This window comes from Falco peregrinus, chromosome 2 (genome assembly GCF_023634155.1).
Source record: "Falco peregrinus isolate bFalPer1 chromosome 2, bFalPer1.pri, whole genome shotgun sequence".
NCBI classification, from domain to species: Eukaryota; Metazoa; Chordata; class Aves; order Falconiformes; family Falconidae; genus Falco; species Falco peregrinus.
This window is the reverse complement of record NC_073722.1, coordinates 54598737-54624873: the sequence shown is the minus strand read 5'-3', so window position 1 is coordinate 54624873 and position 26137 is coordinate 54598737. Positions and strand designations below refer to the sequence as shown.

The following is a 26137-nucleotide window of genomic DNA, read 5'->3' as shown; positions in this document are numbered from 1 at the left end:
TGGGTATATGAGGTGGAAAAGACCAAGAATAATGCTTAGCCTGGGCTGGTTACAGAGTTGCTAGTTAAAAAGAAGTCTCTTGTCACCCTTAAAGGCAGTCCCTGTGATGCAGGAGTTATTGCTAGACCTATGCAAAATAAAATATCATGGATCCCACAAAGATCTCACAGTGACGCTTTTCCGAATTGCCTATTTATATTTGAACCAGAAATTACCATATTAAAGTGATATATTAAAATGGGAATAATCTCTTCAGATACTTTGGGAGTGATACTTTCAACAGAGGTGCCAAATATTGGGATGGCAAAAAAAGAAACCCTGCCAAACAGAACACCCCATGCAACCAAGACTAGAGAAGAGTAACAGGGGCATGGCAAAACTCTGCTGTCTTCTCCCTGGAAAGTGTCAGGGTTTCTCAGCTTGTTTGCATGCACCAGGACCCTGCATACCGAGCAGTGCCCTTGCAGAGACAAGGGTAGCCTCAGCCCCTGCTCTCCACAGGTGGGTGACAGGGCTGTCACTGGGAGGGTGCCACGAGGAGCATCCAGGCTGTGTGCTCAGTGATGTCCTGCACTTGAGCGCTTGTTCCAGCAGCCTTCATTTGTTTATTGTACTTGTTTGTGTAGCAGCCATCACACCACTGGTCAGATGTTGCAAGCGCTTTCCTTGATTCCCCGTTACAAAGACTTCAAACAACAAATCACCTGGATCAGGCGGGTTACTTGCGGTTTGCTGCTCTGGACCTCTTTGTTTAAGAAGATACCCTGAGTGGAAACCTTCATAGTCATTATTTTTCTTTCCCATGACACAGCAGCCACATGGCACCTGGATAAGACCATTGCAGGTGCTTTTGGGCCTGAGACAGAAAAGCAAGCAGCTCTGCGGTCTCTGGCAGGAATCTCATGCCTTCTATGAAGATGCAGCTCCTTGCTTTTCTCTCTGAATACTGGAAAATCTTTTCTATAGCTGTCTGGTTGCACAACACCCACATGACCAGAATACCTCCTTTGTGTTACTTTGGGAGCAATTTAAAATAGCATTTAAGTAGTTTATTTCTTTAAGGCAGAAGTGTGAATTTTACTGGGGGATTTTTGCCTTTTATAGGAGTGTTTTCTGAGGGAAATAAATAAGCTTCTCAGAGCTGTTTTAGAAGCAAATTTTTGTGGCAATAAGCTGGTTTTCCTCTTTCTATTGCAGTGAATGAAATGATCAGGTAAAATGCAAACCTCAAAGGACAGTGATTAGAGACAAGCAAACTTATACTTGCACACTTCCAGCTAAGCATAAGTGCTAGCAATGCACTGAAACCCCAGCTTTTCAATTTTGCTAAAATAATGCAGAACATTAACACATGAATTGCAGCTGAAATATAATTTCTGCAAAATGAAGTAACTTTAATTATTTTAATTAGCAAAATTATTTTGTGCTGGATGCATGTATATGCAGTTCCCAGTGATGTCAATGAGAAACGAATGCTTGGATCTTGATTTAGTGTTTTTTCTTCTTTGCAGTGTGTTCTTTTGGTGAGAATATTTCTTTATGCAATTTGTTGCTTTCAGTAATAACTCCCAGAACTTTTATCTCATCCGAAGTCAGATGTTGCACAGGTCAGAGTGCAGTATATAGTTGATGATTAAACATATCTATCCAAATGAATGGCAGCCCTCCCCTCCCCAATGCTGGGTCACAATGTTTCCCTTTACTTCCAATATTTAACAACAGCTGTCAATATCCAACAGTATTTTCTTTCACGCTGGAAGGAAAAAGTAGAAATAATAGACAATAATTTTAGCAGAAGTAATTTTTATAATGGTTGACTAAACAAAGGCTTACTTCTCATGCTACAGTACCCTGACTAATGTGGATTTACTGGTCTTCTCCCCTGCATCTCCCAGACTATGAGAGTGAAAAACAGAAGACACTGAGCAAAAGCTGATGTGCCATTTAACCTTTGTATTTGGGGGGAATCAAGTTGGAAAGGTCATCAGATTGTATCTAATGAGTATGTGGCTTAAAAACGAAAATCCATTGTTCAAACCAAAACCTTTTGGGTGCTGAGTGAAGGAAATCATGTGTTATAGATGTGAAGCCTCTGCTGACTTTTCATTCTTTCTGAAAAGCTGCAGAAAACATCATTATTCCAGTCCTTCCTAACTCCTGCACAGATATTATCAGACAAATGCTGTGCCACTATAGCAGTGATGTATTTTTCTAATGGTCTCCAGAAAAAAACCACATCTTCATTGGATCTTCCTTCCTCTGGGCAGTTTCTGTAATTGCAGCTGAAAGCAGCCCTTAGACAGACTGTCAGCTGGGATACTTTTAAGCTTTACTGAACGGAATACTTTCACCTGAAAATTAGGGACGCTTTAAGGGGAAGATTGCTATGTAAAAATTCTGTAATTCTTAGAAACAGCTTTTTCTAACCTGGTTTATGGCACTTTTGTTAAAATGCTTCTCCAACCAATACTCAGGGTAGCCACTCTATCATGAAGCTCTTCCACTTGAACGGCTCCCAGAGACATTCAAACCACACCTGTAGTTAGCTCTGTGTGGGCAGACAGCTTAATAAATAAAGCCGAAACTAAGGACTTGGCAATAGAAAATTCATGGATAGGCAGCTTTATGTTGAATTTAATGGGCCTAATCAGTCCGTTGGTGTTAATCGATGGGATTGATAGCTAAAATCTTGCTTCTGCAAAGCCTTCTCTGCCTGGTATCATGTTTATTCCTGCCAATGTTATCCTTGGGAACTACATTGCCTTTATGTACTGCATACTGAAGGGGCTTCATCAGGCTAAGCTTATGAGTAAATGCTGTATCTGATAAGGCTATGCCTGCCTGGGCCATTAAATAGACATAATGGCAAGGCTGGCTCTGAATGGAGTTGCAGGGGAAAACTCAGGCTGTAGTACTAAAAATGTATAGGATGTGCCTATGGACCTCTACAGGTCTCTTCAGGCAATACATCTGAACTAAGATGTGGGAAGAGTGCCTGGGATTACTGGGTGGACAGCTTGTTTGGCTTGGTGGTGTGTACCATCTGTACGGGTGGCAGGGAGCAGGTACAACAGAGAGTATTGGAGGTGTTACTGCAACTCCATCTTTACTTAAAACTTCTTGGCAATCAATATTGAAGCACAAAGCTTAGCTCTATGTCAGCAGTCAGGTGGGAATCTCCTAGCAAGGGGGACATTGTTTAAAACTGTGCAATGCTGTAAGTACAGGCGTAATCGCAGTGGCTGAAAAAAACCAGTATTGTAGGTAGAAGCTTGAGCAAGTCAATGAGTGCAACCTCCTTCTGCTTCTCCTCTTTAATCCGTGTGACCACCTTGACTCTGGAAGACAGTTAACGCTCAATACTCCAGTACCAAGGAGAAGCTTAAGAAGCTGAGCACATCTTCCCAAACGAGCACAATTGACCCCAGAGCTCTCTGTGGAGAGGGCATGAAATGGGGGTGCACATGGGGGACCCCTGATGCCCTCTGCTGAGGGGAAGGGTGGAAGGCAGTGGAGGAGCTCTGGGTACCTGGAGTCTCAAGACAGCCCTGTGAAAAGATCCTGTGGAGAAGAACAATATCACAGAAATAAGCAGGGAGAGTGGTGGGGGAAGGGAGTGGGAGAGTAGCAAGAATGGCTGATGCCCAGCTGTCTGGACACCCGAGGAGCTGCCTGTCTTGGAGGCTTATCACACCCCATAGCAGAGAGGGGTCATCCAAGTGGAAATCGAGGACGACCGTGCTGAAGAACAATAAAAAGGTGCTAAACAAGCCTGTCTTCTGGATTTCTCCCTTTTCTTCATCTTTCCAGTTCTGAAGGACCTTATGCTTCAGCATGCTGTGATATCCTCTGTACACCAAAATACCAGATGTACCACACCCGAGGGCGAAGGATTTCCAGAGGCTTACAGGCAATACACTCCCCCCTCTTCACAAGCTGGGGATAAGGGGAATGGTCAGTAATTCCAGCAGAAACATATTGTGACTGGCTCAATAGGGTACAGTCCTTTTTTGCAAAGCCCTAGCGGGGTTTTACCCTGCACTGAAGTCAACCAAGACCCATCTGGTCCATTTTGTGCTGTGCAGTTGCTCCAACGAGCTGAAGAGAAGAATTTCTTTCTGATCAGCCATGGTGAAAACCACCACTGTGATTCTGTACTACTTCCATGATTGCAGATAGCACACATTAAAACTAGAGCCATGCACAGCTGTTTAATACGGTGCTGTTCTATATGCTAAGTTTTTTTACTCTAGGTAGTAATCTTTTTTCTGCAGAATATTTTGATGTAAATGGCCGGTGAGTTAATGCTGATGTTACATACGAACACTATGACTCTCACTAATTGGATTAATGTACTTGTCTGCAGCTGGGCATTTTTCACGGCAACTGCTTTCTGCACAGAGGTAAAGGACTTTTTTTCAGTGAAGAACGTGCTTCTTTTCAGTTAGTTTTTGAAATGACAGGCAGAAAGGTGAGCAGCCTTTTGTAAACAGAAGCATGATACATAGAGAGCATTCTTTTAAACTTCATGATGACACATCTCCCCCACGGAAGAAAAGAGGGAAGGCATGGAAATGAAATCTAGTTAAAGCATTTCAATTTATGTTCATTCAACACTGTAGGTTCAGGTCTGCTCTTCATTTGCATTTAAACAAGGAAGTTTCAGTAAAGAAATTGTTGAATTACTTGGGAGTGTCTTCAAGGCCACGTGAAAACTCTTCTGTGCATTAACTGCAGTGATAGGGAGGTTACTGAGACCTCTGGCTGCATTTTGGGAGAGGCAAGTAGGGTCCACCCCACCCAGCACGTGCCATTTTAAACACATTGTAATTGTGTTGATGTAGAAGAGATTTAAACTGTTTTCACTTGCTTAGGTACTTTGCTGCATTATGAGTCTAATTAGAGGTTTGGTTTATGGAAAACTGAAGAATGAGGTTAAAAAGAAGTCAAGAAGGAATTGTCTCAAAACTTCCATAATAACCATTATTAGTCAAACCTTAGAATTTCTGATGGACACTAGCAAAACTGGCAAACTCATAGTTTCATGAGTTCTTCCCTTTCAGAGGTGAGTCGCCTTTTTAAACTCCCACCTGATGAAGGGAAGGTGCTCTGCGTTAGCACCCCATAGCACACTTCATGGTGCAAAGCTCCATTAGCCCTGGGCACGTAGCGCTCTCCCCAGTAACCTCACTAGACTTTGTGTCCAGAGTCCATGCTTGCTCTTGCTTGGCAGGTTATTAACTGGCACTTAAATTTATCATGGTGCTGAACTTTGAGGCCTGATGGTTTTGTTTTTGAGTATCCTGGAGATGCATGTCACCAGGAAAAAACAAACAAACAAACAAACAAACAAACAAGATTGTTTTGGAGAAGCCAAATTTTGACGGTGTTTTAGGAAGTCAGATTTTGACAGTGTTTTGGGAATAGAGTTGTGCTAACATGCCAGGCTATGGGAGATAGGATCTGTGGCTTCTCTTTTGTTTTTCTGCTTGTCCAATCCAGTTCTAGGGATTTTGCTCTTTTGTTTAAACTCAGGTTTTCCAGAGTTGTAATTATGTAAATTACTTATAGTTAACGTTATTTTTTTGTGAGTGAAGTCCAAGTAATTTAAAAAAGCACTATTCTAACTTATAGACTAGTTTCTGTGTTAAGACAGCAGGCACATCTTTCTTAAGGGAAGTGAAATACTGAAAATATCTGTTTCGTGTCCTTCAGACTGTTAGCATGTGAGATCTGCAAGTTTGTGTAAGGGGGGGTCACCTGCAAGGACCTGACAAACAGATTTGCAAGCAAGTCAATGAGTGCAACCTCCCTCTGCTTCTCCTCTTTAATCCTGGTGATCACCTTGACTCTGGAATACAGTTAATGCTCAATACTACAATAACTGCAGGTGGAGTTTTGATATTAGAACTGATGGCAGTTCCAGACAGAGGAGCCATTCCACATAGCTCTCGGCAACTGGCATTTGACCATTCCAGATATAACTTTCATCTGATTTAAAAAAAAAACACAAACCAAACCCATTGCTTTTTTAATTAAGCAGCTTTATAAATGTTAAATGTTTTTAGCTGTGAGGGCAGGTTTTTGAGACCTCGATAAGCATATTACATTTTTATGTGCAATAAATTTTCCTGTTTATTTATAAAAATATTTGGGAGTAGCAGGTTTTAGTTGTATAGCTAATTTATAGTGTGTGTAAGTCTCCTGTCAGCTCTGTCAGTAAGAGATGGATAGGGTCAAATATTTTGGGGATTTTTTTTAGAAAATAAACGTGTGGTTGAGTAAAGAGGCTGGGAGGTGGTTTTTTTTTTAAGAAAACCATCACTAGAACAAACGCACCCGTCTGGCTAATCTGTTCAAGTCAGCTTTCAAACAGAATTTATTTCTGATTCACAAGCATGCTCTATTTCTCATTTATTCCTCTGGCTGCTCATGTGAAAAAGAACAGACACAAATACCAGGAAGATGGGACTCCTTCCCCAAGCCTAAAAGCAAGGAAAATACATAGCAAAGGGCAGAACTGCAGACCATCTCATAGTCCCAGCTGTCCGGAGGGTGTGTGCGCGGTGGCTCCATACCCAGCTCTATCACAGATAGGTCTAGTGGAGATGCAGCAATTTTGCCTTGCTGAGGGGGACACAATGCAAAAACATGACTGGTGTTGACTGGGCTGGTACTGAAGAGGGAAGCATTCAACCCTTTGCAGCTTCTCAGATTATAATGTGGCAATTAAAATAGCTCCCACCATGTAAAAACGCGCCATCAGATAACAGGGCACTGACTCATTAAATATACACTTGCCAAAATCGTTTCACGGTGTGTTCCAGCTTCATGCTTGGGTCACGATGTTAAATCATTACTTGCACTCAAAGTCTATGAGCCAGCTACTCTCTGGTTGAATGGACCCATAAACACAGCTGTGCTGGCGGCTACTTTTTAGAAGTTTTTCTTCAAGCATTTGGCTTGACTTTTAAAAATAGCCCGTTGCTTTTGCACAGCCTCTCTCTCCTCTCCAAAGCATGAGCCCCTTGCTGAAATCTGTTTGTGAAATATGATTTTCCCATTCACCCACTAGCAGCAGGGCACTTTTGGTACAAGCTGCATGCCATAGCACGGTATTTCGTTTGTGTTGTTTGGTGATGTGAGGCTCTGGGCGGTGGGCTGTGCCATGAGGTGTCTCCGTCTCCATTGTTTGCCTGTCTCTTTCCAGGGGAAGGCTCCATATTTCATTTGTGTAGGGTTTTTTTCACCACTTGCACTGCAAATGCCCATGAGAGGGGGCAGGCATGGGGATGTGTATATTAACATTTATACCTCCCTCAAAATGCTCTGATGCTGGTTGCAAGTTTCTTCACATTTACAAATGAAATAACCTTTTTGTTGTAGGCCTACATTTCACATAACTACTCCACTTCCAAGGAACCAGAAGGAAGGCAAGTTTTGCCTCACCTGAGCCCAGGGTAGGTTTTTCCTGGTAGGCTTCAGTAGAACCACACCAAGTCTTTCAGATTTTGACACTAAACATTTGCAACTTGCACCACAGATTTCCAAATTTATTTAGCCTACTGGATGTTATTTTTATTTAGAATAACTTTTGTAACCAGCAAACTAGCAGTTTTCACGTACATTTACGAACTATGCTGAGTTGTTTAGGGAAAAACAAAAAGTAGGTAGCAGACAATTTATCAGTTTAAATTAATATACATTTATTATCCACATCAGAAGCTGTGGTGCTCTGCTAACCCCTCTGGAGCAGGCTGGCTCATCCACACAGCACGTGTCTCAGGTCTTCTCCAGCGCTTGTGATGACCTTCCTAGTCCTAAAGGCATAAATGTAATTTCTCAGATGCTTTTTGTTAGCTGTCAGCTCCTGAAGCATAGCAGAAGGGTGTCATGAAACTCAGGGGGTGTGTTTGGCCACAGCATGGAGTCGCACAGGGACACTTGTGCGTGCAGGGATCCTCTTGGAAGACTGCTGCATCAGCCCAGGCAACCACACCTGGCGCGGGCTTGTCTGTTTTGTCTGTCCCTGGAGCCACACACAGACTTTGTTCAGGAAGAACAGGCCAGTTCTGTCTACAAGAGGACCCAAAAGCAAGCACTGATGCAGTGTGGATGGTCAGTGGATCAAGACAGAGGATAACCAGGAGAACCGAGCTATCACATGGTACAGATGTGCGGAGTGCGTGGGACTGCCCTGAGCTGCTCCAGGGGTCGAAGCAGGCAGAGGGTTTCACCGACTGGGGCAATGCAAAGGACACATGTACCCCGCCTCCCCCCCCCCCGCCCCCGCTCAATGGAGGTGAATCAGTGGTCCAGCCCTTCCTCCACCAGGAATCTCCTTCTCCTTCCCCTGTGGGAATAACTGTGATCCTACTTCAGAAGGGAGTATCTGCAGCTCCTCCTCAAGAGACAAGAGACAAGTAGGGGGTTATGTGCTTATGTTATGGCTTGTTGAGGGTTTTTTTTAAACAAAACACAGTTTTGGTGGAGAGCATACATGATTAGAACCAAAAGTGTGCAGAAGAACTCACAGTTTCAATTAAACTTTCATGCCCAGGATGTAATTTGGGACCAAACCAAGAGAAAGAATTGCTCAGCCAGGAGGGCAGAGAACCCACTCAAGATGAGACCCCCAGCAGCAACCTGTGCCTTGGCTACATCAGGTGGGGTTCTTGCATGCCACTCTGCCACCTAACTGCAACATACTCATTTTTCCCAGATCACATCTCCAGCTGCTGGTTCCTCTTTCTGAGCTAAGAACTGACATTGGGGTTTGTAAAACATTGTGTTCCCAACTTGACAGGCACTTAGAGAAACTCCTGACAGGTAGTGATGGGTTCCCTTTGCTTCTATTATAAATTTTTCCTGCTTTCATGTTGTTCCTAATTTTCTTTGATAAGCCCAGTCTAAATCTATAGTTACATTCATTCTGGCCGTGCAGTTGAGCAGTGTTGGCTTCCCTGTTCTGATGAGAAGCAAGAGCATTGTTTGATATTAAACAATACGTTGGTTTGGTGCTTTGCTGCTTTTGAGAGTAAGGACATCAGAAACAAAGCCTTGTAATGGGATAATAAATTAACTGGGTTTTCCCTTCACTGAAATAAATGCACAGTACTGTGCAGTGCGTGAGCTGTCAGGGGTTTCCAAGCCACCAAGCAGACAACTAGTGGGATTGTTCCCTTATACATTCTTACTAAAGGGCATTGTCCACTCTTCAGATTTCTACCTGCCCTTGTTTTATTAGAAGCTCAGCTCTTCCTGAAAATGTCTTCTGTGTTACTGTTGCCTTAAAATTAAACACTGTTATAAAGAGCAACTGAAAGATGGAAAAAGATAAGAGAAAAGCAATTTCTCTTTCAAACCATTCCTTCTGTGCATTGTCCTCTTTCTAAAGAAGGAGGGAAGGAAGGAAGACAGCTCTCTAAAAACAATGCATCTAATAATGAACTGAAAATAGCAAAACCAGCAGCCAGGATTTTCCATACATGACCTCCCATTCCACGAGCGCAAAAATCCGTTTTTTTTGAGTCTCTGTTGTAGGCCAGGCTTTTAGATATTTTCATTACTCCTTCTCTGACTTTCCAGTAACTTTACATTTGTATCTGTAGTATACTTAAGGAAGCCTAAATTTAGTGTTTCTGAAGACAGAAGGAGGTTTTTAGGGTCTAGGATAATTAAACTGTTACATGCTTAATGAAATGGAAGTGTAGCATAGTCTCAGCAATTTGATTTTTACTCCAGACTAGAATGTAACTGTGTACTTTCTGTGTACTCTTGATAAGGTTTCTGTGAGTTGGGCAATATAATGATTAAAGTTGGCGTCTGAAAGATGGAACTGTTTTTTTATGTTGTCATTTTAAGACATGGGTATTTAAAGTCAGACCTCCCCAGGCCAATATCTAGGCACTTATACAGTCTTCAATGGTTCTGGAGCATGCTTAGTTCCTACTTACCTCAGCGTGAATTTGACAGACAAAGGCTGGAGGATTTAACATCATTATAAGTGGCGGATCTGTGAACCGCAGAACTTATTGTCTGGTTTTCTACAGTATCACCACAGGAATGCAGAGCAATTCCAGCTCCATCCCCTGTCCTCAGCTTCTCCCATCCTCCCACCCTTTGCATTCCTCCCTTGCTCCTCTCTGCGTCCCTTTCCTGCAGGTTGGGCGGCTGCTGGTGCCATCACCTGTGGGTCATACAGCCCTGCTGGCTTCTCAAGGTGGGGGAAACTCTCTGCTCAAACTGCCTGTTCCTCAGTCACATAAAAATTTGATCTCTCCGAGTTAGCCCTGGCTTTCCTAAAGCTGTGTGAGCTCTGAGACCTCCATCTGTGTGCTGCTTGGCTGCAACTGGCCAGCAAGTCCACAAGCGGTGGATGGCCCACAAGAGGTGCTGGCAGACACGGTGTGGGCTCATATGCCTGGGGTGGGGCATGGGGCCGTTTTTAGGAAACCAGGGTGGGAACGCCACACATTCAGTGAAACCAGGAAGAGTATGCAAGTGCTAGGATGTGCAAACAGGAAAATTAACTCCCAGGCAAAGCTAACGAGTCTATTTATTGCCTGTTTGCTCAGTTACAGTGGCGAATACTGTTTGTATTCCATGCCAGACTGCACTCCTTCCCCTTCCAAATTTTGCAGTAGTTTATATCTGTGAGCTTTGAGTGTCACAGCAGCTTTACTTCTGCAGTACCTGCAGTAAGCTGGAGTGGTTTTAGCCGTTTAACCACGAGCTACTGGTGGACTTCGTTCGCTTTGACATGCTGACCTTTGGCCAGCAGAGGCAGAAGGGAAGCTGGTTGCTCTTGGCAAAACAGGATCACAGTGTACTCAGGGAGGAACCTTTTGTAAAGTGCCCTTTAATCAGCTCCGGGTCGGTCCGTCGTTGTTAGGGGTTGTAATGATTTAGGTTCCCTTGATAGTTTCAGTAAAAGAGCATCTGAAAGCACAGGGTTTGTCTCGTTGGTTCTCCGTGACCTGAGAACTCCCTGGCTGAGATCTTGAAGCAGCAGGCAGCTGGGCACTGGGGACGCGGCAGTGACGTGGCACTGGGCGCGCAACGGCTTAGTGGGGCACAAGCTTCCTGCTGCTGGCTGGCTGAGGAGCAACCTGTAGGTTAGTAACTGTACCCTGCGGTGGTATTATGGTCATGGTTATATTTCCTATGATACTTAGGGGGCATGCAGGCTGTGTCAGAGGGAGCCTGGTCAGTGAGTCACCTGTGTCAGCCTCCTGGGCAGCAGTAGATGCCCTAAAACATGGTGTAAGCATTCACTGAGGAGGTGGTTATGAAGAATCCTTGTTTCAGGGAAATCTCTCTTCCTCATCACTAAATACAATAGGCTGTCATGCTTTAGACAGGAAGGTTGTTTATTTTGTGAAGCTGGCTATGCTCTGAGTACAACTGAGTGTTTCTGTTAGAAATGGGCAGTCATTGTGGAGGGTCCTGTTCTTCCAGGTCACAAGCGTCCTTCTGCAATGCGGAGGTGTACATGGCATGCACAGCAACTATTACGCTACACTCTGCAATTGCTCTTTTAATGTTTCCTTAAATTATGACCAATAGCAGGCCAAAAGTAACTTTTTCACATGTATAAAATGGTCTTTTCAGGAGTAAATGCAGAAACTCAAAATATTACGTTTTTTCCTCTCTGAAGTGACGTAGCTCAGTGACTGTGTAAGGAAATTTCTTTTGTTGGCATCATCACTATGCTTAGGAAATCACATGCAAGGCAATTTTAATCCTCTTAGGTTTCATTTTTAACAATAATTGTTCCCAAAAGAATGGTTTCCAAAGAAAAGCACTCCAAGCCTCAGTATAACCTCACTACTCTTCATTGATTTTGTGGTACATCTTCAGAAAAAGGTTTTGCTTCCTTTTACAAAGGCCAAGCAAGGGAAACCTCACCACCTGATGGCTTTATTTGTATTTTCTGGCACGTACTGTCTTGTATATAGCACCAGTTTCATACCATGAAACATATGAGAAATCAAATTAAATCCCTGATGTAACATGGTGCATGTCAAACATCTGGCAGCAAGAGTGAACTGGATTCATTCAGATGAATTTATACAGCAATACAATTTCAGCCATCTCTTCACATACATCCCTAAATATAAACAGAGCAAACAATGCCTTATACAGATAGAAAATTCAGTCCTTAAGGGTGGTGTGGAAGTCTGAGTATTTGGACAGGTGAAGGACAGGTAGCAACCTGGTTGTTGCCACATTAATCCGTGTACTAGACAGCAGCATATTACATATTCATATTCAGACATTATGTGCTAAATTGTGTACTGGTGAATCAAACGGGGCAAGAATGGGACAGACTGCACAAAAATGTGTTCCTTTTTCTTTTGGAATAATCCCCAGCAATGTAGCAGAAGGACAATATCCTCAAATGTAGGTCTCTGCTTACCTCCAGTGGTGCTCTGAACACAGCACACAACCCTGGAAAGGTCAGATTCCAACCATTTCAGCTGCACGGAGACTGTAGCAGCTCTTTCTCTGGGCATTTGGTAACATGCTTACCTTCAAAATGCAACCTATGTGTATTCCCACCAATTAAATATGCTTCCTTTAGGAGTTTACCTTGCGTGTTTTTGAGAAGGGTAAAGTCACTGACCTTTTAAAGTTCCTGAGATTTTAACTGGTTTGGTTTTTGGTTTTTGTTTTTTGTTTTTTTTTTTTTGCTAGGTGGTGTTGTTGGGTTTTTTTGTTTGTTTTTTTCTTTTGTTTGTTCTGTTTTTCCAAAAAAAGGGAGTATATAAGGTGCAGGATTATGCTTATTTGTCACCTGGTTAACCTGCTGACAGTCTGCAATTTCCTGTTTAATTGCAGATGACTCCATGCAAACAGCAAATGTCTCAGGTGCCTGGTGAGCATTACTTGTGCCCAACAGTTGAGGGACAGTAGTTCCCATTGGTTACATTTCTGCTAACAAATAAAACATGCTGGGGTCTCTTCCTTGGACCCAAAGGCAGCACAGTGCACAATCTTTTAGCTGAAGTTTTCTCCTTCCCTGCAAAACAAGTGAACTCACCCACAGTCCCTACCCTGGGCAACCCCAGGGTCTACATGCATCAACCCTGCAGAAAAGCAATATGAGAGATAGATTGGGCAGAGCTGAGAGTGTGGGTGCTGCTCAGAAGACCTCATTCAGTGTCTCCAGCCCCTCCTTTAGCCGAAGTGACAGGATCTTCCTGTCTCAGGACCTTTTTATGCACCTTCTGAGTCTGAACCTAAGGGTTTGGTTATTGCTAGTTGGGGAATGCTCTCTTGAATATACAAACCTTCCCCTAGAGATAGGAAGTGTGGGGCTTAGGTGCATCCTGAATGAGATATACCTCCTGCTTAGGTGTTGTCAGTGACTCAAGCGCGACAGATCCTAGGTCACTGTAGAAACATTTTCTTTACCAAGGAAGGGAAAGAGCAATTTAACTAATGGATTTAATAACCACAGCCATTCAGTCCGTTCTTCTAATTCCTAACCATTTCAGCTATTACCGTCCTTGAAATCACAGATATTTTGCCTGCTTTATCTTGTCAAATATCTATAGAGGTAAGTTATGTCAACAGCACTCTGAGGTCTGTCTTTGCGAGAGAAGCGTTTTACAGCAGAAGCGTAGTCCTGTAAAAAATCACCTTCCTGTGATTACTGAGAGCTGCCCATTAACAGAGCCCTTGAGCACCTCCAAGTTTAATTAGGCCAGCTCCACCCCACAGGGTGGCCTGGGGTAGCTTTGGCAGCCAGGGGAATGATGCTCGAGAGCCCCGCACCAGCGGTGGGCCTCAGCCCACGTGCAGCTGCAGGGGTGAAAGTGCCGTTTTACTATTTCAGTGTGTTTGGTTACAGTCTGGTTTTACCACAGGGTTGCAAAGTTCGTACCAAGAGCCGCTTATGTTACCTTGTGTTTCTGCACCGTGTGAGTGGCTTGCTATAGATGCAGCTCCAGGGCTTGCCTGTGCTGTAGATAGCATGTTTGGTGGGATAACAGGTAAATCCATCTTGTTTCCTCCACTGTAGAAGCACGCCTTAGACTGGCAGCATAGCTTAAAACAGCCCCAAACCAGAGCAAGCTGCTGCGGTTTGGGAACAGCGTGCCTGCAGCCGGTTTCTGGTACAACGCTGGCCGCTGAGAAGAAACCTCAGCCAAAGGCAGGTTTGCAACCCAAATCCTGCCTGCCTGTAGCAAAGGTCAGCAGTGGAGAGGAGCAGACAGAGTGCAGACAGTGGTGGAGGAGGAGCCGGGGCGCTGGGGTGAGGTTAGGTAAGGCAAGAGCACGGACGGCACAGGCAAATCCACCCTGGGCCGTGGGGACAAAGTGCACCATGCAAGGCAGGGTGATGGGCCAGGAGGTGTGACCCCGCTCCTGACTCACAGCGGCACACGCTGCCAATGGGTGGCTCAGTCACAGCAGCTTTTTACCGTGTAAAGTCCCATCCCAGGTATCCTGGCAGCATAGGACAGGTATATAGCTTAGTCTGTTTAACACAGACTTACTTGGTCCCGATGCCTTTTCTGTGCATGGCAGTTCAGACTCTGCTGACACCATCAAAAGCTGCTTTTTCTAATCCTGACAATAAATCAGTGTTCTGAGACATGGAAGTTGTGAATGTGTAATAAAACATAATGTAAGAGACACCAGAGTTAATGGATGCAGCAAACTCCCCTGCAGTCTCCTCTAGTCTAATTTTTTCCTTTGTGTTACAGGGAGGCAGAAAAATAAATATGTCTTCCTGAAGGAAACTGTGTCGGTTCCCTTATCTGATAACTCCTTTTTACGAACAATTTCCGAGTGATGCTTATTGTCGTATTTTCAATGCAACATTAAGAACTAGAATAGAAAAGCTCATGCCCTAACCAGAGATGATGCCTGCTGGCTGGAGGAAAAGCTGTTTCTCTTAATACTTCTATATTCTTCTGTGGCCTGTAGAAGGACAGAGCAACTGCTGGAAGAGAAGAAATGAGGGTTGTGTGTGCTAGCCACTCTCATTTTCATACTCCGATTCTGGAAGCCTCCTGTTTGGACGTCTTGGTCCTCCCTCTTGTGAACCTGTGTCACAAAACCCTGCGATGCTCGGCTTTGCAAAAAGGCCCCAGAGGGAACCAGTGAGACTGTTGTTTGCTGGGCACTTTTAAATTACCAAAATTGGTTGGTACATGGTTGGTTTGTGCTGGCTGGATATCCCTGCTAGCCACAGGAGGTGGCCACCGGGTGCCTTTCAGTGACTCACAGAGCTCACACTGCTGTGCTGTGCCTCCCTCCTTGATTCCTCCCGTACCTTCAGCCTCTTGATAAGTGCAGCACTAAAATTCACATGCTGCATTCAAACTTACAAAGAGTAACAGTTTGCTGTTCTACCCTCTGATCTCTCTGGATAGTTCAGTGAGCTCGGTGGTGTTACAGAAAGGCTCTCATCTACCCCACTGTGCAATCTCATCAGCTTCTCCAGAGCGGGCGCTATGCTGTGAAACGAGATTCAGCAGGCTTCAAAAGAAATCTTTCCCTTGTTTTCCCATGGATTTGCTCAATACTGGTGATTTGACAAATGCTTTAAGCCAGCAATACTGGCAGAAGGACTGGTCCCACCTTCTCCTTCCCCTCTGCCAGCACAGGTGCTCAGGTAGCGTGTGTGCAGAGTGCAGCCACACAAATTCTTGTGGCAGCACAAGCGAGGGCTGCATAGGGTGGCTGTGGGAAGGATGGAGTGGGACCTCACGCTGGCAGCGCCAGTTTAACATGTTTGTGAGAAGTGTGGTGTGAAACACTGGTCTTGAGCAGCCACAGCAGGCTAGTGAGGGCTAAACTTTTTTTCCCACAGAGTGTTTTATTTACCCAGGGACTGGAAAACGATCATCGTATTAATCTCCCTTGCCAGATATGTCTATCCAGATGCCACTCTGTATTTATTTTAATGGAAAGCAAACATGCCACAGAAACGTAATGCCTGTGGCTGTATAAAAAATCTTTGGGTTTTGCTCGTTTCCTTCTTCTTTTGTGTGCTAATTGAAATCTCTTGCACTCCATGGGTTTATTTAATATCTGTCTTCTTACATTTTGGAACATAAACCTGCTTTCAAGTTTAAATGAAAGCACAAAGTTGCACATGGGGAAACTGAGCCTACTCTCCAGGGTGATCCTCTGTGCTGAATTTCATTGCAGAATGACAATTAAAGTGTTTGCTAAAAATAAAGCAAAAACTTTGTCTAGAGACCGTTAAGGTTATCAGAGCAACTCTCGCTCCCATGAACCAGAAAAACCCAAGCTTAAAAAACAAAAGAGAAAAGCCCAGGGTGTCCCTGGACAAATTTACCCCTGGTAGGGCCACACCTTCAGGGCTGTGACTTTGTCCTTTCCATGCTGGGATGGGGGATGTGGCTGGGGCTGGCAGAGAGAAGGGGAGTCCACCTTTGCAAGGGAGTTTATTGTGAATCCTCTGTGATGTAGCAAGATAAAGGTGAAAGCACTGACGTAGGTTATGCACAGAAAAAGCTGTTGTCTCCGTGTCTACCTGGGTGCCTGACTACCTCTCAAAATCCCTGGAGACTATCTAGTAAAGCTGTTATGAGACATATACGTGTGTTTGTTGTATACTATCCACCTGATAAAAACCCAAAGTGTTGCGGTACCTGCTACAGACTGTATGTTCTTTGAAGGATCTCCCCAGATTTTGGTCTGCAATAACTTATGAAAGTCAGGAAATGACGAATTGTGCTGTATTAACTCTCATTGTGTAAGAACAGGTGTAAAATAACATGTTATTCATTTAAATAAAGTGGTGTTGTCCCTTTAAACATTCAAATAGGCAATAAAATGGTTCTACAAACTTGTGAGAACCTGTTCCACCAAACACAAAGTGGTTTTGTTAAAAAGAGAATGAAAAGGAAAAGAAAAAGGCTGTCTGTTATGAAAGCCTAATTTTTGTGGCTGTATTGTGGCTGAGGACAGGCTTATGTGTGAATATACTGATAAACCGGAAAGATTTTCTGAGACCGAGACTTTGCAGGTCACTCTTAAATTCATCCATCCTTTCAGTGAAATATTTTACTTGGCACATTCCTTTCCCATTCCACTGCAGTCTCTCAATAGTTTTTGCAGACCAAATATAACCATAAAACCCAACCCCCTGCTCACTCCTTACTCCCCCTTCTCCTTTCACTTGCTCACGTCTCTCCACTGTCACATGATGCTAAGCTGCCATACTGAAATATCTCCTGAAAGCCTATTTCCTACCATGATCATCAAAAATACTCACTCTCAACCAGAAAATGACACCACCCCAATAAAATGATTAGCATGTATGATCAGCCCCTGAATCTCCCAGTATTTGGGTTTGGTCATTCTAAAAATTCCAGAAAGCAGACCCAATGCTTTATTATTGCTTGTCATCACATCAAGGACCCCAGTGCACCCAGTCAGCGGAGGCCAGATTGTGTGTCTGCTCGCAGAAGAGAGACAGATGAGGGGAAGCACACTGTCTCCTTGGAAGCCTTTTCTGTGTCAGGAAGAAGGTCCCCATCTCACAGGCATTAGCATATTCCAGGGAGTCTCACTTTGTTCTTCAAATATCCAGCCTTTTCTATCACTGCATTCATGAGAAGAATTATTTAGGAAGAAACTTTCACATGTAATCCCACGACAGGAAAGAATAAAAGGAAATTAAAGGTCTATGGGAAACATAGGTATGGACTTGTCTGGATGGACTCTTCACTGTTCTCTTTCGCATCTCCTAGAATATGGCCCCTGCTTAGCCATCAATCATCAGAAGGAGGAAACAACTAAATGTTTATGGTATTATTGTAACAGAGGGTGACACTTCATCATTGTAGTCAAGCTGTACATTAGGAGAGAAGATGTGTTTATATACTTATACCAGAGCAGTGGGTGCTGTATGAGGAGAGGAGTGTGCGTGCATCTGTGTGCGTGTGTGCGCGCGCGCGTGTGTGTGTGTGTACAGATTCCATCCTCCCTGCTGATCAGATGGCTCTGCCCTTAACACTTTCCCACTCTGTCCTTAACACTTTCCCACTCTGCTGTAGGTGTATCCCTCTCATGATGCCAGAATCATCATGAAGAGTCATATAAAGTCCTGTTATCATTATGAATACAGTGTGCTTGAAGCTGAAGGGAAGTAGGGGCCTAACACTAGGCAAAGCTTGAGGGGGGACACTTGCAGAATTCTGCCCAGCTTTGTTAAGTCCCCTATAAAAGCACAACCTGCACGACAAAATAATGTATTTTCAAATTCTGCCACTGGGGATGCTAACACCTCAGAATACCCTGCATCAGCCTAATCTGTTGATGTTCATTGCTTTAAACAATAATGGGAACATAACTTGGAAACTAACAAGATGGAGCTAAAATGAAAGTCCAGGGTTTGAGGGGGCCTCCCTACTTGGTCTGAACTCACAAGGTATATTGAAAAGCCTTCTAAAAATGAGCCCATCAACTCACTAGCATCAGTGCTTTTTCATTCCACTTACACCAGAATAGTCTTCCCTGTGCATTCAAGTACATGCATGCATGATTGTAGCTGACAGGATTCGCTCTACAATGCTTACGGTTAAAAGTTTAGTTTGTTCTCCAACAGAAAAATGCAAAGAGAAGAATACTGACTTTAAAAAAATCAATCTGGTGGAGGGGAGTTTTGCAAGCTTAAACCAGCTAAATATTTCGTACTTGTTTCCGTGTATAGATCAGTGGGATTGAGGTACGGATCTGATTTTGGCAGAATCTCCTAGATTTTATCCCTAGGTTTGAGACTAATTCCTTCCATAGTCTTGGGCAAACTACTGAATTTCCATGCTGCAGACTCGCTGTCTACAGAGCAGTACCTGCTTCTCTGCAGCTCTTGTAGCTAAGGAGTTAACATTTGCAGAGAATTCTGAAGATGGAAGACTTGTACAGTAGACTTGGGTTGCAGGCATTTTGGGACCAGGATCTGGGCTGCAGGCGTTTTTGTACAGGGCCTAATGCACCATGGTCACAGTACTGTGGATAAATAAGTATAAGAAGCCAGAACAGAGTGATTGCAATCACCCTTTGGGTTCGTGGCATAAGCAGAACAGCCATCATTCCTGTTCTCTCTTAGAAACTGCCACAAAGAAGCTTCTTTTGCCAGTCTTTGCCATCCTCCACACCCCACATTTCTCTCTCTAACGTGGAGCCTTCTAATTTTAGAGTTCTTATATCTACACCTGTTGAGTCCCCTACCCCTCTTCTCTATTGACCAGCCTCTGACTCTGCAGTACAAGGATGTCTCTAAGTTTTACATGCCCAGGTTGAACCACTCAGAGGGCAAGAACAAATTACTGTGTAGGACCATCTGATACAAACTGACAGTACTTCCTCTGCAGCATCCACCACTGTGCATTTGTCATTGAGAAGTTGAGGCACTTCTTCCACATAGGGATGCCCTGAGGTTGCTGCCTGTGTGCTGCTTGGCCGGAGATCTGGACCAAGCTTTACTTTTTGGGAAAAAAAAAAAAAAAAAAAGAGAAAAAAGAAAGAAATGGCTATGCTAGTAAAAAAATCTGGGAAAGGACTGAAAGTTGTAGTTGTTTGGCTTCTGCAATGTGCTGTTTGCTTTTCAACTGCTCTGAGCAGTGTCCTTTCCCAGAAATAAGTTGTCTCCCAAGGCATGCCCGACTCCCTGTTTTCCCGCCAGCTGGTTGTGCATACTGCTTGCCGACCGGGCAAATCCATCATCCAGAGAGTGTTTCGGTGCAGTTCCTCCTCTTGGCTGCTTGAGAAGGTGTGTTGTTTGCTTTGCCTAAGTGCTCCCAGGGCCTAATGCTCCGTTGTTATGTACAGACTATTTCTGCTGTCATGAATCATGTTTTACCACCCCTATGCTTTTACTTCTGCACCAGGCTCTTTTTTTTTTTCTTTTGAGCAAACACGTTTGAGTTTCCGTGTTTGCTGCTGAGACGGTGCACGCTGGGTACACAGCACAGACTGAGTTGTTCCTACCGTCCTGTTGCTGCCGAAATCAGCAAACCTCCCTCTCACTCCAGGAGCTGCAGACCATTTTTTTTTCTTACAACCAAAGGCAAATTAATTCAGGGCAGCCTGAAATAATTTTTTCAGACACATATAAAAAAAATTAAATATTTAACTAAAAAAACCCCTCATACCGTCAAGCAAAATATGCCCTTTTCTTATCTTATCTGTTGTAACTCAAGCTATTTGCACAACGCCTTGTGCTAGGAAGGAGTTGTTTGTACATGTTTCTCTCCCTTTTCTCCAAGTTTTGAATTTTGAACAAAATCTTTCTCTTCCAGTTCCTCCTCCCTGCAAAAATGTCATGGTTTCTCTTTCCTGTGCTTCCCTGAAGGTTGGACCCAACCCTCCCGCCAAAGATCCCTTTCATTGCAGATGGTTTTCTATTAATCTTCAAACTGCTTTGGAGAGCTCTCTGCATCTGGCAGCACTAACATCCCCTCTCCTCTCGTCCCACCCACTTAGCCTCAGCCTAAGAGCCCTTAACAAATGACTCCCAAGGAATTTAAATGGCTAACGCTCGCTGGCCAATAAAGAGATGCATAAACTGTATAACCAGGCTACCCAGCTCTTGCCATTAGGAAGAAAGGTTGCTCAGGCAAAGGCACGAGTCCCCTTAACCTGTCGCACTTCGCACTTCGATCGTGGGACCAGAGAGGTAAGGGAAATCTTGTTTGCTCTGTAGGGCTTTTTATCTGGTTTTCATTTATCAGGGAGTTGAGACCAAACATATGTCATTGTCAAGGTATCAGGTCTGGGTTTTGCCTGCCTTTAGAGGGTCCTGAAGTGATTTTTGAGAAGGAAGCAACTACTTCTAAGCTTGAACTATGAGCTCGACATGTGAATATCTAAAAGAATTTGTGTAGCAAATAGCAAAGCGAATGTCAGAACAGTGAAAACTAACCCCGATATTTTAGACAGAGGAAATAAAATAAAATCCTGTCTCAGAGATATTTTTTCTACTGTCTTAAATTAATGAAGTGAAAGGTAGACGTTTACAACCACCTGACATTGTGTTTTCAGTCGGTCTTTCTCTGCTGTCGTCTTTTTGTGCTGCCTGGTATTTTGTTCTGCCTTTTCAAGAGATCAACATAAAAATCAAGCTTTAAAAGTGGGTTATCAGCTTCAGGTACAGAATTTGGGGGTGTAGATTGAAGGTGGATAGGAAGATTGAGCAAGCAGGTATATATGCAAGTATTGTTACAAAGGAATCTATACAACTCATTCTGTGTACTGAAAATTTGATAGCATTTTAAGAAAATCAAGTTCTGATATTATTCCATTCATATTCTACTTAGGCAGAATGTGAATGTTTAAGGCTTGTGTATGACATAGGATATATGATGTTAATCTGTTCACCCTTATTTATTTATTTATACATTTGTTCATTTACTGCTCTGTTGGGGTCAGTGCTGACGACAATAGTGAAGTTTGAACTTAAATCTGGAAAAAATCAGTTGAATCTAAAACCTGTTTAAAAAAACAAAATAATAAAAAAAAGGAAATATAGCTGTTATAAGTGGGGTTCAATTAAAAGCATTGACAAAATTGTCCATTCACATGTGGACCAGATGCAGCAGTTGTGTATAATGGTGTCCTGTCCTGTGCTAGGTAGGATTGAAGCTGTGTTTCAAAACGTGTGTGTATAGTGCTCCTTCACACTTTGCACACCCAAGCTTGCCATGGATGACAGCCAGTGCTCAGAGCATGTGAGGGATGTCGCTACAAAAAGTTACTGCCATCCCTTGTGATGCTCTATGGCCTAACAGCCTGGGTACAGAAAGGCATCTTTTTCCTTTGTATTATCACAGCTGGTCTCTGAAGGTCTTCACACCCAAAACAGTCCACGGTGGTGCATGTTGGTGTTAGCTGATGATGTTACACCAAAGACCTTGCCAGTATCTGACAGGGTTGAGAGAACTTTTTAAAAAAAATTAACATGGTTAATCTAACAGAACTGCAAAACATGTCCTTTTTGCTCATCAAGACAATGCTAGATGACTGTCTATCAAGAGCTTGTTGTAATGTTGGTTTGATTATTTTTCCATGAGTTTCATATATAGCTCTGCACTGTATAATCAAGATTAGATAATGTGTTGGATAAAAAGAAATGTTTGAAAGCCCAATTAACAACGGAGGAGCCATTTTGCTACTCTTCCAAATAATTTCTATTCAGTTCTGCATTTCAGCTCCATTCTTTGCTGAAGAAATTATATTGAATCAAATGTTGCTTGTCTTCTTTCGTCAGCTTTTAATTAAAAAAAAAAAAATAATCCCAGTTAAGGTCAGCAAAAGGTGAATTTCACATGACATCTGTCTCAAATCCCACTCCTTTTCTGAAGCACACAGAAATTTCACTTCCAAACCCTAGGTATTTCCAACCGAGCTGTAATTTCAGTAGACTTAAATTGTCTTGAATTAACTCAGCACACGAATGGTGCCTCCTGAGAGAGTCTCTGCCTTGGTTAAACATTTTTTTAAAATTTATAATATTAACCCTGGGCACAGGTAACGAGTACTGGAAATCTCTTCCTTGTACTTGTAAACCTTGTTTCTCATTTTCAATCCAAGGTTCAAAGGTTTGCACAAACTTCTTAGATTAGAGGTCAGGTACAAATTGCTGCACTTTGCAGCTCCTTTCTGCCGATATGACAGAATTTCACAGCAAAGACGACTGCCTTTCATCCCCCTCTCCTCCGCACACAGGCAGTTAAAAGCTTGATATGTACAAGTCAGCCATTGGTACCTGAGTTTAATAAATAACTAATTGGGTTTCAGTGGTGCAAGGTGCATATTATAAAAGGGGTCAAATGTCAGTGCACAAAGGAAAAAAAAAAACCAAACCACCCGCCCATCCACTGACTAAGCCAAATGCTTTGAGTTTAATGTACTTTCAGCAGCAAACATTCAGATCCCAACTGTGGTTTGGTTTACACTGATTTTCATTTCTGTGACCCGAGGGGTAGGGAACACGTTGGGCCACTTTCAGCTTTCCCTGAAAACTCTGCCTTCTGCTGAAAGCAGGGCTGCAGGTTGGGCCCCCCGTTGTTGCAGTGTTCACGTGGTGAACACAAAACTGAGAATGTCGCAATAAAAATAGTGCTTAAGATTAGGGTGAACTGAAAAACTGAGAAGTCTGAAGCTATTTTTATTGTTATAAAACTGACTAATCCAGTAGACTTTGTATGAACAGGCAGGATGTGTTGTGTTTTGCTCTGGGATCCCCAGAAGAGTTAGCTGAAAAAGTGAGATCAGAAAGGCTGAAAAGCAAACTCCAGTTTATGAACTTTTTTAGATACTCTTGGTTGCACTGTACAGTGGAACATGTTACCATAACACTTATGTAAACAGTGTTCTGCATTATAATAACAAAGAAAAATCACAAAGGCGTGCATGCATATCCCTACTCCACAGAGTTCAGCAAAGACTTTCACAGACATTTCCAACGACCCAATTAAATCAGCTTGTTCATATATAACATTTTTCTTTGAAAAAGCAAGAAGTGAAATAGGTGAATGTCTTATCTTTCCCATGTAATAATTAACAGATGAGCCTATTTGTGGTTTTGTTTTTCAGTTGCAAAAGATTGTTTTTCCTGTCTTTCTTGTGACAGGTCCTTGTGAGGTCCTAGTTCGTGCTTCTTTCTTTCCTAGAAATAATGCTTTTTAAAGCAGACAGTTAATGAGGAGGACACAGTTATCTGTACTAGCAATTTTGCAGAGAACACTGTTTAATTGCATTCATGGTAAACAAATGCCACAAGAAGTTTCCAATCAAGTCTGGCTCATCCAGAATAGGAAAAACTTGTTACATACCAAGTGACATTTTACTTTATTTATGTCACACATTTTCCTGTCAGGCCATGGTAATCATAGACTTTGTTGACTAGATTGAAATATGGGAATTTGGAGAAAAGGGAAGGCTTGTGTTTTTTCCTGATTTGTAAAGCTGATAAGAATGATTACACAACCCATCTCTCATCTTCTCGGCTTTCCTCAACATGTGGCTTTAATAGCTTGCAGGATAATAACTTCAGCCTCAGCCAGCGACTGGTTTGTATTGAAAGAGTTGAGAGTTACAGAATTATTTTGAGTTAGACTAGGTAAAAGATGGAGCTGGTGCAAATGGTACCACACACGGGTTATACAACTTGTTGGGACAAAGTTCTGAATGACTTGCAGCAAAGTGCATTATAAAATAAGGGAGGAGACTGGGTTTCGCTTACACAAACTTCCTTTAGAAGTGGTTTAAGCTGAGATGGCTGGTTTGGCACTCAGTAGCGTAAAAGCACTCAAGAAACACACATTGCATTGACAAAATTCATGTTGCAGCAGGGAAAATAACAACCATCTTGGTAGGGTTGCTCTGGGTGGAACATCCATAACTTCTTCATCAGCATTGCTTCATTCTCGCCATAGGAAAACGATATGTGCATGAACAGAATTTTCACTTGTGATCATCAAAAAGCAATGGCAAGAAGTAAAGTGCCAGGCTCGGGAAAGTTTTCATGTTTTTATTGTTTAAGATATCATCATTGATATCACATCAAATACTATTTTTGCAGCTTCTAGGCCAGAAGGTGAGGTCGTTTAGGGACCTCCATCCTAGGGACATTCACTGCTGGACACTGATGGTCCTTATGGACACTTATGGATAATGCAAGCAGTACCTTTGACAGCCTTTGCAGGATCACATCCCAAACTAAATAAGCCTTAGAAGGATGCAGAGAGGGTTGATAACAGAATAGGCAGGAAGTTTGCACAATGCAAAGTGACTTTATTTTGTAGGGGAATTGTAATCTCAGCTCCATTTTTGAAATTGTAGATAAAATTGCTGTGAGGTAAGATTCACATTGCTAAGGGAACTGGTATAGTATAGCTAGGAGAATTAGGCTGTGGTTGTTATTGCTCTTAATGATAGTGACGAAAATAAGAAGTTATATATATATATATATAAATTCAAATCCTAGTCTGAAGTTATAGCCAATTGTTGACTGTACAAATTTGCTGTTCAATTATCTGATTAACATTGAAGTTTTAACCTGGGAAATTCCAGGATGTTAATTTACAGAATAATTTCAGGTGTTTTCCTCCTGAAAAGGAGCAAGAAGTAAAAGAACATACTTAGAGTAATTTTTTTTAACTTTTTTTTTATTCAAGCCAAATATGTTGCTTTTGATTGGTGTCTGGAGAACATAACCAGTCCCTACAAGACTTTTCAGGCAGGATTTTTAGTAGTGCTCGCCACTGTCTTAAATACATCCTTATAGAAGCTATTAGTCTTACAACTTACGTCAGGGGGAGTAGTGCTAGATGCTGAGTACTGCTGGAAATGTTACCCTTTATTTTCTATTTCTTTATGGTCATTCTTTGAAGAGAACACAATCAAAAGATGAAGCCAACAGGTTTTGGTGCATTTCAAATGGAACCAGCCATTTCTAATGTGCTTAGGCCACTTAGGAAGAATTTAAGCAACGAAGAATTGTGCACTGACTCCCTCTGCAGTAGCTCCACCCTGAAAACCACTTTTCAGGCCCAGAACATTAACTTGCCTCATACAAGGGGAACATGACTAACTGACCGAAATAAAATTATAGCTTAAGCTTGAAATATGAACTCTTTCACTCAAATCAGTGGCCAGACCCCTGATGATAAGCCCTGGATTGGGATGCCAAGTGTCACCATCAGCAGAAGTTTGAATTTCAGCAGCTAGCCTGGGAATTTTGTAGGCCAGCCTTATCCTACCCCTTAGGTACTTTAGACTGTTTCTCTCTACATTTAAGTACAGTACTTCTAGTGGGCAGAAAGTTCATGCCTGAACATATGTGGGAATTGATGTGGTGCAGCAAATGTTGCTGTGTGTGCGTCTCCTTGGGTCCCATGCAGCACCTGAGCCAAAGGGTTTCTCCCAGGTGAACCTAGCTGGAGATGGACAAGTTTGATGGCCTCAATTCAAGCATGTGCATGATGATGAGAATATGCAGTGCTTTAGCGGTGCTGCCAGCAGGATAACTTGTACAGCAGACAGACATGTCGTTGTCAATAACTAGTGCTGATCTGATCGATGAGATTACTCTCCCAAGCTGCTCATCACAACCTACTCATCAAGTCTCTTGCCAGCCAATGTT

At 42.8% G+C, this 26137-nt stretch overlaps 1 protein-coding gene across 10 annotated transcripts in view; it reads left to right on the top strand.

The window, feature by feature from the left end:
* Positions 1-26137, top strand: part of RBM47 (RNA binding motif protein 47) — an 82052-nt gene that overhangs the window by 39515 nt on the left and 16400 nt on the right. The window contains exon 1 of one of the 10 annotated variants that reach the window (XM_055794956.1): positions 10886-11117. The exons of 8 other annotated variants lie outside the window; for them this stretch is intronic. The gene's annotated coding sequence lies outside the window, so the exon portion shown is untranslated. Of the gene's footprint in view, positions 1-10885; positions 11118-20646; positions 20669-26137 lie in introns of those variants that run through there. One more of the 10 variants, XM_055794957.1, reaches the window with a different exon arrangement.